The 9,608-nt window shown below is 42.3% G+C and overlaps 1 long non-coding RNA gene across 1 annotated transcript in view; it reads right to left on the bottom strand.

The window, feature by feature from the left end:
* Positions 1-7,642, bottom strand: part of LOC109297360 — a 13,782-nt gene extending 6,140 nt beyond the window's left edge. The window contains exons 1-2 of the long non-coding RNA XR_002097296.1: positions 6,374-7,642; positions 1,719-1,722 (exon numbers count right to left, since the gene is read on the bottom strand). This is a non-coding gene — a long non-coding RNA (uncharacterized LOC109297360). The remainder of the gene's footprint in view (positions 1-1,718; positions 1,723-6,373) is intronic.
* Positions 7,643-9,608: the final 1,966 nt, after the last annotated feature.

Genomic DNA, 9,608 nt, shown 5'->3' with positions numbered 1-9,608 from the left:
TATATATATATATATATATATGTGAGTGTGTGGGTGCGTGGGTATGTTTATATGATGTTTGGTACACTGTTATCTGTGTCAAAATTGGCTCAATTAGTATTTCCATGCACTTTCAATACCTGTGATGAGATTGATACTGTATATTAATGTAATAACAATATGACTGGATCACGTTGTTTTAGATACTGGACAAAATGATTCTACCTCCTAGATGTAAAGGGTAAAAGACAATGGAAACATATGGATGTCCCTGTAAGAACAAAGAATTGCGCTCTCGTTCTTCCAGAAAGTTGGGTACCCCCAAAAATGCAACATATCCAGGTTCAATATCTGACTGGTGCTGACTCTGCCATTCTCTGTTGAATTTAATTTTGCTGGAGCCTTCCTTTTGAGACCACAAGAGGTCAAAACAGGCCTTTGGCAAAATCTGTCCCTTTTATTTTTAAGTAATGAATGTACATATATGATGTGAAAAGGGTAAAAGCCCACTGCAGAAATGTTAGCACCCATGTAGGCTCACTGTCCACGTGTTTGCCACTGTCTGTACGAAGTGCTTTTAAAATAGTTCACGCATTGGATTTTAAGATATCCTGTGGGATGATTGCCAGGCTGTTGTGTAGGGCGAGTGCATGCGTGTGTGTGTGTTATGCCAGGGTCCCTGAAGCACTGAGGCTGAGAAGCTGTCTGAAATATATACCCCTATTTTCAGGGGGGGGCTCACTGAGCCCTTCAAACTTTATTCTGGGATCCTGCTCTTTTGCATTTTAAAGTTTCAATTATGGGGCACATTCTGTTTCTTATTTAAAAAATAAGAGGAAAATATATATTTTAGTGACTATAACAATCCACTTAATGTTTCCAAAAACATGTTAACCTGAGCAATTAGCTAAGGTTTTTTCCCCACTCCCCAGATATATGGTGTCGCACCCATCAGAGGAGTCATTTGTGGGCAGTCTGTGGTGGGAGAGACTGGCACCCTACCACTATCTTATGCAGACCAGTTAAGCCTTGATATAAACGAGAATCACCTTGGGGCGGTTAAGAGTAACAGGTGCGTTTATAAAACTTCTTGAATATGGTGTTCATTAACTATGATGGGTATCTTTCCCTCCCCAACCACTGCTGTTTCACACTCCACAGTCATCCACCCTCGGATGACATCCTGTCCATGCACACGCACGTATCCATATGGTCTAGATCTGAAAGACATCCTGATCGAGGTGAGCATTTATGCAGGTGCGGAACTTTGTGTGGACTTAACACCCACTGAATTCGATGGGACCTAAGCATATGGCTCAAGTTAAGCACCTGCTTGAGTTTTGCCTTGAATAAAGAGGGGCTTAGACATATGTTTATGTGCTCTCCTGAACTGGGTCCATGTACTGTAGAACTTGGACTTTTTTTAATTAAAAACAAAATAAAAAAATCAAAATCAAGGTGGGGAATTGGTAGTACTTATTTACATGTTACAGTTTTATTCCAAGCACTAAAAGGATTTTATTTTAAAAAAGAAAAAAGTGCACACTTTTTTTGATCCACAGCAACAGGCAAAAGCGAGAGAACTTGATTATGGAGAAGGAGAAACCCAGATATTTGGGTCTCTAAGTATGAGATGGTTCCATGATAACTATTTTAATATACTTCTCAGAAGAATGTTTCCATAGATATGATTGTGCTGTTCTGTATATTGCTTGCTCTTGGCAATGTCTCACACCCACCATGCTTTGTATGTATTTTTGTGTGTGTATGCGATACGTTTTTCCTTAACTGAATACGTGATTTCCGTGTTCAGATTATGGATGTAAATATATATATATATATATTTTTCAGCAGTCCCTTTACTCTTGCCTTCAATGACGTCTTGTTGGAATAACGGGAGGCTGGGGGGAGCACTGAAAATGGGCTTTCTTGAAGGCAAGGAAATACACTTTGCATCAGGAAACTGTTTTTATCAGTCAGGTGTAGTGCTCTAGAAGGGTAACCACAGAAAACAAAATCTTTTTTGCAACCCTGGATGCACCTGCCAGGCCCATCTGCACTGGACAGATGTCATTGTGGCATGTAACTTTATTTAAACATGTAGGGCCAGATTGTGGGTAGTCAAGAGCAGGGAGAAAAGAACTCGGAGCTATCCCTCTGACTGTGCCCACAAGAGGCCAAACTGGAGTCTGGAGTAATATAAAACACCCTGTGGGCTAGACTAAATTGTATCATCTCCTCCAGGTCTGTATTTGGAGGGGAACAGGTAGCACACAGTGCACTTCCATGTACCCTACATGGAGGGTAGATGTAGTATTGGGGAGGGAAGATCTAGATAGCTATGCTAGCTAGACACTACGCATTTCCCCACTGAGAACCTGCAGCTGCCTGTTCATGTTGGAGAGCCCAGCTGCCTCCGAGTCCATGCCAAGGATTTGGCCCTTGTCATAGGCCTGGACTGTTGTTTAAAATCCTGCCACCTGGCCACCATTCACTCTAAACTATAGCTTGGTGTAGGTAGACTAAGATTAGCCCCAACCCCTAGATACAAGATGAGACGTGATCATATCTGCCTGCAGGGAATGCTGAGTTGTTTCCAGCCCATTCTCACGCTGTGAAATCTGTTGGTGCGGATGAGCCTGTTGCTGACTCATCTGAGCAACGGTTATGTTCTTTGCCCAAAAAAAGACGTGGGCGTTCCCCTGAGCCAGCTCTAGAAGCTGGCTTCATCACGGAGGGAGTGGTTTTTAGTATACTGCTAAAACTCGTTACGAGGGCAGCAGGATGCTGAAGGCCCTGGAGAGTTTCTTGGGAGTAGAAAGCATGTGAGATTTTTGCGGGGATTGGTGCCGGAAAAAAAAGGACTGAATCGGGCACTTCAGGCTCTGACCCTGTTCTCAGTGAAGCCAGTAACAAAGCTGCTGTGGACTTCAGTGGATGCAGGATCAAGCCCTACATAAATCGGGTCAGATCCACCTTTTGTGCAGACATCTCCCATCAGTGATGAATAGGCTGCAAGTTTCATTTTAGTCTTCAAAATTGCACTTAGGCTGAGTATGGAAGGGGTGAATTTCATGCTTAAGGGCAGTTGTTTTTTTTTTCAAAAGCTTCCAGCAGTTTAGATCAAAGCAGTTGGTTGCTGAACACTTAAAGAATCTGTCCCTCAGCCCACAGGATTTCTGTTCTCAGACGCAGTTTATATTACTGCTGCCCGAGGAGGCCAACGCTAGGCCCTTGGCATGGAATCACCTTGTATTTGTAGTTTGCATATTCCTTATTATGTGGGTTGAAAAATGAGCAATATGTTAAATGCCTTCATCTGGGAAGGAAGCAAAGGCAATTTTCTGTAAGGCAGCACGATTACAAAAAAAAATATTGTAGCTGAGATTCGGGTTTTTAGACTTGAGTCTAATATTAGATCTAGGGTTGCTAGTAGCACTTAAGAAACCAAGTTGTCTTGCTATGCAAGGCAGGGGACAAAAAGAGTCTTTTGTGTATCTGTTGCGAAGTTATGTTGTTCTCTTGGATGACGCCTAATGGGGAAAATCTGAGGTTGATTTTTGAATTATGGGGGCAGATCCTCTGCTACGTCCAAAAGCTACAGTGAAAGACCAGGTAGGGGGAAGGGAGACTGGTTTCAGTTCTGTTGCTCTGACTTGCTGCACGCTTTGGCCCCTCTAGACCAGAATACAGGTCAGGAGAAGCCCCAGCCGGGGAAATGCAGGCGGTTTCTGCTCCCTTTTTTTGCTGCTTGACTTCGTGCCGAGTGTGTAGATCTGGCCTGAATTTTACAGTTTTAGCTTTTAGACACTCGAGTACATGTAACTACTTGCACAAGTATTCCCATTTGAGTCCAATGGGAGTGGTCCCCAGAGCGACAGTGCTGCTGCGAGTCTGGGAACGAGTTCTGCATGAAGAGTTACCAGCGGTACCTGGCTTTACCTTCCTGGGTTGATTATTTCAACTGGAGTTTGAAGTAATCTATCCAGTGTTTTAATGTTATCTCGATGTTCTACCAACACCCAAATACAATGACCGTTCCTACACTGCAAACAAGCTTTTTGCTGGACTCGGATAACCTAAATTTGGTTCAACATATTATATCTGTATTCATTTGTTCCTTAAAAGGAGCAAGTCCATTTAATTTCAGGTTCCGAAACTCTAAAGTAATATAGTGGTTCGTAATTAAATTGACTACAAAGTTGGTTGTTGTTTTTTTTTCCTTTTTACATAGTTAGGAGGGTGGGGAAAGACAGCTTACTTCTTTCCAAAAGTTGCATTGTCACTATAATATTAAGCAAACTACTGTGGGAGAAGAAGAAATTCCTCTTATTTCCAAGTAGTTGAAGCCAATCCTCAAAGCCCATCCTGATGTCAGTACGTGCACTGGGAATGCCAGGCCTCAGCTGATGCGTAGCTCTGATTTCTAAATTTCTGGCTCAGAGTCTTGTACTGACATGTGAAAAAAGCATGCTTTTCATGCATTTGGAATCACTTCAGTTGCCTTTTACTTATGAAGCTGAAGACCAGCACTGTTTGGAAACTTTCATTTAGAGAAGAGCTGACATTTATGGACAAAATTTATCCCCGGGGGGGGGGGTGTTCCTAACCTAATCTGTACCGGTCAAATGAATTCCAACCAGATGATCTATGTTCTTTGACCACCACATTTTCCACTTTTTTCTTTTCTTTCACAGCTGGGGGGAAAATTCTGATGTTTTTCTGTCATCTGTGTGGAAGAATCAATATAGCTTCATTAATTTACCTAGGATGCGAATGAAAGATGTAAGGCTAAATCTTCTGCCAGTGTGACATGCTGTAGCTCCATTTCCAAGTCACAGGAGCGGTGTTAATGTAGGCTAGCAAAAAACTGGCCCATCGTGTTTAGGTTTTGTAAACCTGTTAGTAATTTAGGACACCGAGGCTAATGTACATATAATGATTGTGCCCTGTAATGACAGTGATGCAGTTGGGCAAATGTATTGGTAAGACAAGTCACTGTCAAATGATCTCCAAGTCATAGTTGTAGTAGACAGTTGTAAAAAATTAAGGCATATTTGAATTTTAAAATGAATTAACACATTGTTTCAGTTTTCAGTGCCAGAGAATATTAGGGGTTATTTTGTTATCTTTTTGAACAAGGGCAGGGAAAACTTACTGCGTTAGAGGTTCTGTCAAGGAAGTTGGAGTTGGGTGATGTGATCAAACTCCTGTTAAGTCAATGGTGAGACTTGGGTTGATTTCAGTGGGACCGGGTCAGGCTTTCTATGAGCAGTTACTTGATAGTTTCTAGTGTAAGTAATATCGGTCATCTGTGTATCGAGTGTCATCACTGTACTTGCTCAAGGAAAGTCATCAAAAGGGCACAGGAGAAACAGCTGGATTTGAAGGTTGTTAGACTTTCACTCCTTTGGTCCTGCATGCTTTTTCAAGACCTGCTTTAGTAGAAAAATCTTGATCCCAACAACAGTTCACTTTCTGAACCACACAGCAAGCCTGTTGCTTTTCTCTCTGTTTTTGCTTTTTTTTAATGAAACACAATATGCATGTGTAGAGATTGAGATGGATTACTGCATGCATTTGGGTTGAATTCTAGATTCCTGACCTAGAATATTTCTGTTCTACCTGTGCTCTTTGGGGCATTTTTTAAAATATTTGTGTTTTGCTTTATAATAAGACCACGTAATTCCAATGGACCACCCATAAATGTAACACTTTGAGATAACTAAAGACTGTGTGCGCCCAGCAAAGAAGGTGGCTGAATTTTCTTCATAGTTGGTAGGGTCGGAAGGGACCTGAGCAGATCATCAAGTCCGACCCCTTGCCATGGCAGGAAAGAGTACTGGGGTCAAATGACCTTAGCAAGGTGTACATCTAGCCTTAATGTGGGCTCACAATTGGTTCGGTTTATATTTTTATTTTGCAATTATTAAAAACAAAAAAAAAATCCTTTGGATTACTTTAAAGGAAAATGGCCTTTTTACTTTAAAAACTTTTTTTTAAAAATCTCCTTGCACCCTCAACCCTACTCCTATTTCCACTTCCCCACCAGAAAAGAAGAACAAAAGTGATAAGTTGTGGTCACTCAGCTTTCTAAATCAGTTTCTGGCATATCTGATTCAAAACGTATCTGGGAACAAATTGAAGTTTGCAGATGGTTGAGAGAGCACAAGGGCCCTTAGCCCAGTTACTGAATTTGTGATGGTTTGTGCATGTTATTAGTGGTTTGTTTGGGGAGGTTTTTGGCACGGATTTATAGTTCTAGGAAAGTGCTAGAATGGCTTGAATCTCATTCTTTTGAGCCCTGGATATCCAAGGAATGCAGAGTTGGCCCCTAACCTTTAGGGGAGCGGTGCTTCAAAATACTTGGCTACCTGCCCGGTGGTTGCTCCACATCCTGGTTGAGAAACATCTCTGGGACTGAGAAGGTGGTTTGATCTCTGCACACATTCAGATCTGTAAATTGGCACCTTTTTTTTTTTTTTGCAATTGGTCCTATATCTTTGGGAGTTTTTGATGGGCTTCCCCTGTAGAGTTCCTCCACTGTTTAGTTCAGCACGTGATGGCAAACGTGGGAACAGCTGGGGAGACGGGATGTTTGGCTTTGGACCACTATCTTGACTCATCCTGCTTATGGCAAGTTCAGATGCTATGGTGCTTGAAACTCCAGCTACCCCCACTGTTTTGCGTCCCCTCCTGTGCTGGCTGGTGGAGCAGAGCCAGAGTGAGCATCAGCAAGTGGAGACTTTAGTCTAGTATAGGGAAGGGCTGAGTGGCCCTATTTACACTGACCAAGGACAGAGCATTAGCATAAGCTGGTCCAAAAATGGATTGGGGAGGGGACATCCCAAAGTCTTGCCAGTGTTTCTACACAATTTTTTCTAAATTGTAGAGTTTTGACAATAAAAAAAAAAAAAAAAAGTCAACCAGCTTTGGATAGTAGCCTTCTAATGAACTTTGGGTTAACACGGGCATCAGTCTAGAACGGTTGACCTCCACAACTGGTGATTTATCCATTTAGTTTAGTACTTGTAATGAGAAATGTAATCTGAATGCAGTTGCATCTGCTGCTGCAGGTGGCAAGAACTGCCACACAAGCTTGAGAATCTCACCAATTGCCACATGCCATGAAATAGGCTTGCAAACCATTGCGCGCGCTCTCGCATAGAAGATAGCAAGGTCATAGCAGGGATCATCACTTTAGCCCCCATTACTTGTAGTGATGCCAGTCCTCCCTAGAGAGAACTGTCTTATGCTTCTTAGGTCTAAATCTTTTGTTGCAAGAGGTAGAAACCTGTAGTCTGTATGTGTAAGTAGAGTTAAATCCATGTAGAGTAATTCTGAAGTCCATTCTCAGGCGAAGCTGAGTCGTGCTTTAAGCTTTGCATGGGTAAGAATTGCAGCTGATGACTCTTTCGGGAGCTAATAGAAACAACCATTAATAGCCGTCTTAGTTATCAAATGCTCATACTAATAGAGCAGGATGGTAGTTGCTTTCATTGCATGATTTGTTTGAATATACATATATTGCATAAGGCATTAGCACACTGTTGAGAATTATATTAAAGCTACTTCTGGCAGCCACAAAAAAGCTATGTAACACTCACCTATTATTTTTGTATCTGGCCCGTAGCTTAGAGTAAAAAAAAAAAAAACAGACGGCACCCAGGAAGTGTTATGCTTCCAAGCGCCAGTTTATACCTGCTATGTCTTGGGTTGCAAAAACCAGCAAGCACGTCTTTGAAGGGTTCGACTTAGTTTTTAGAGGTCTGGCAATACCTATGCTCTGTCGAGGCTGTGCAGGTCCGGTGCTAAGGGGTTGCCAACCACTCTGTTCTAAAAGACCTGCATAGACAACGCAGCTGGTACTTTTCAACACAGACTGCATTGTTCAGCAGTGCTCAGATTACGAATATTCACCTTGTCATGTAAAGCCTAGTCAACACAAAAGACCATGAGTTAGCGACTGTTCTGACAGCGTACCGTTAAAGCCTGTGTATGCCCTGTCGAGTCTTCCACAACTAACGTGCCATTAATCTGTAGCTTAGACTCGATGAAATCCGTTGTGCTGAATTCACTGGCAGTTACTCCAAGGAGCAGGTCACTTTTTTTTTTTAACTGGATCTCACCATAGTACGTCTTCTCCAGACCCCCATATTATAGGCTGACTTGCTCGTCACTTAACGCCTTCGCTGCTGCGGAGAAGAGCGTGCATCCATCTCCATAGCACCTGCGTGCCTTAGTGCGACCATGTTAAACCAGTGGGAGAGAACAAACCTTGTTTGCTTGGCATCAGTTGAGTTTTTTAGATACTAAAACATTCCTAGGATTTTAACTGTATTTTCACCAGGCTAATCCTATCCACAGCTTTACTCTGGTTACTAAAGACAAGTTGGGTCCCATGTGCATGCCATGAAGCATGTTGCAGCTGATTCCTGTGACATTTGACTCTGCAGTGTAGATGAGCCCTGAGCCAGTCTGGAGGGAGGTTGCACTGAGACATTCCTGTAAGTTTTATTTCCGCACAGTTGACCTAGATACAAGTCCTAGTCACTGATTAGTACCTCAGTTTGCAAAGCCTAACCTCGCCACGAAGCTTAGCGGCATATTGTACCTCACAGATAGATGCAGATCATCAAATATATGAATGGGTTGCTGTTCGCGGTGGGATTTATTATGGTGCAGAGCTGGCTGAAAATGTTATATTTCGTTCCCTAAAAATCCTGTTTTCTTTTCGTCATCGAGACCAATAAACTAAAGCCTGCAGCTTTTTAACTGTGAAAAGAATAGCTACTTAGCTGTGTAATTAGAGAGAGGTTACTTTTTTGCAAAACTTGAAGCATAGTAGAAATCTGTATTAAGAAACCTGGATTTGGTAGGTGTGTCATACACGTACTTTGAACTTGCGCACAAATGTTTTGTTTAGTTTTGACCTTGATGTAACGGTTGAGCTGTCGGTTTTCGCATCGCCATTCTCAGTGGAGTAAAATTCACCCTGGCTGGCTGAGCAGGGGCAAAGTCCTGACATTTTATGCTGCGTGGCAGACCGAGGGAGAGCAGGGTGAGCAGACGCCCCTCTGTGCCCCAAGCTGTGCTGGAGCAGGCTGGCACTTCAGTGGATCCAACACACCAAAGCCAACCCACGTATAGGGGCTGCAGCCACTCTTCCAACCCAGAGACAGGACTGCACGGCACCCCCCAGCACCAGCCACCACCCTGTCTAGCACCCTGCCATCAGCTCGGTGCAGGGGGATCTCACCCTGTATGAACCCTTTAGTATGCTATAGGGCAGTAAATGTTGCACTTACAGTATGTTTAAATACTGGTATATTTTGAGAATTATTGTAAACTCTGTTGTGGGAGCCATTAGTTTTGCTTTGTTGCACAGATTATACTCATGATTTTTGCATGGTTACAATGTAGTACTTGTGCCTTTTACTCACCTGTTGTGAGTGTACCAGATTTTTTTCCCTACATTTTATCTGCTATTTTGGGCACTTTTTATATGTACCTTTTTTTTTTCGTTTGAGCTTCATCTCTGTTTTTTCATGTACTGTAAATGTGTATATATAAAATAGATCAGATTTGTATTTCATGTGCCTCAACTGGATGTAAAAAAAAAAAAAAAA

This window comes from Gavialis gangeticus, unplaced genomic scaffold (genome assembly GCF_001723915.1).
Source record: "Gavialis gangeticus isolate Ggan-Ray unplaced genomic scaffold, GavGan_comp1, whole genome shotgun sequence".
NCBI classification, from domain to species: Eukaryota; Metazoa; Chordata; order Crocodylia; family Gavialidae; genus Gavialis; species Gavialis gangeticus.
Note: the sequence above shows the minus strand (reverse complement) of the source record. Positions and strands in the feature narration are given on the sequence as shown.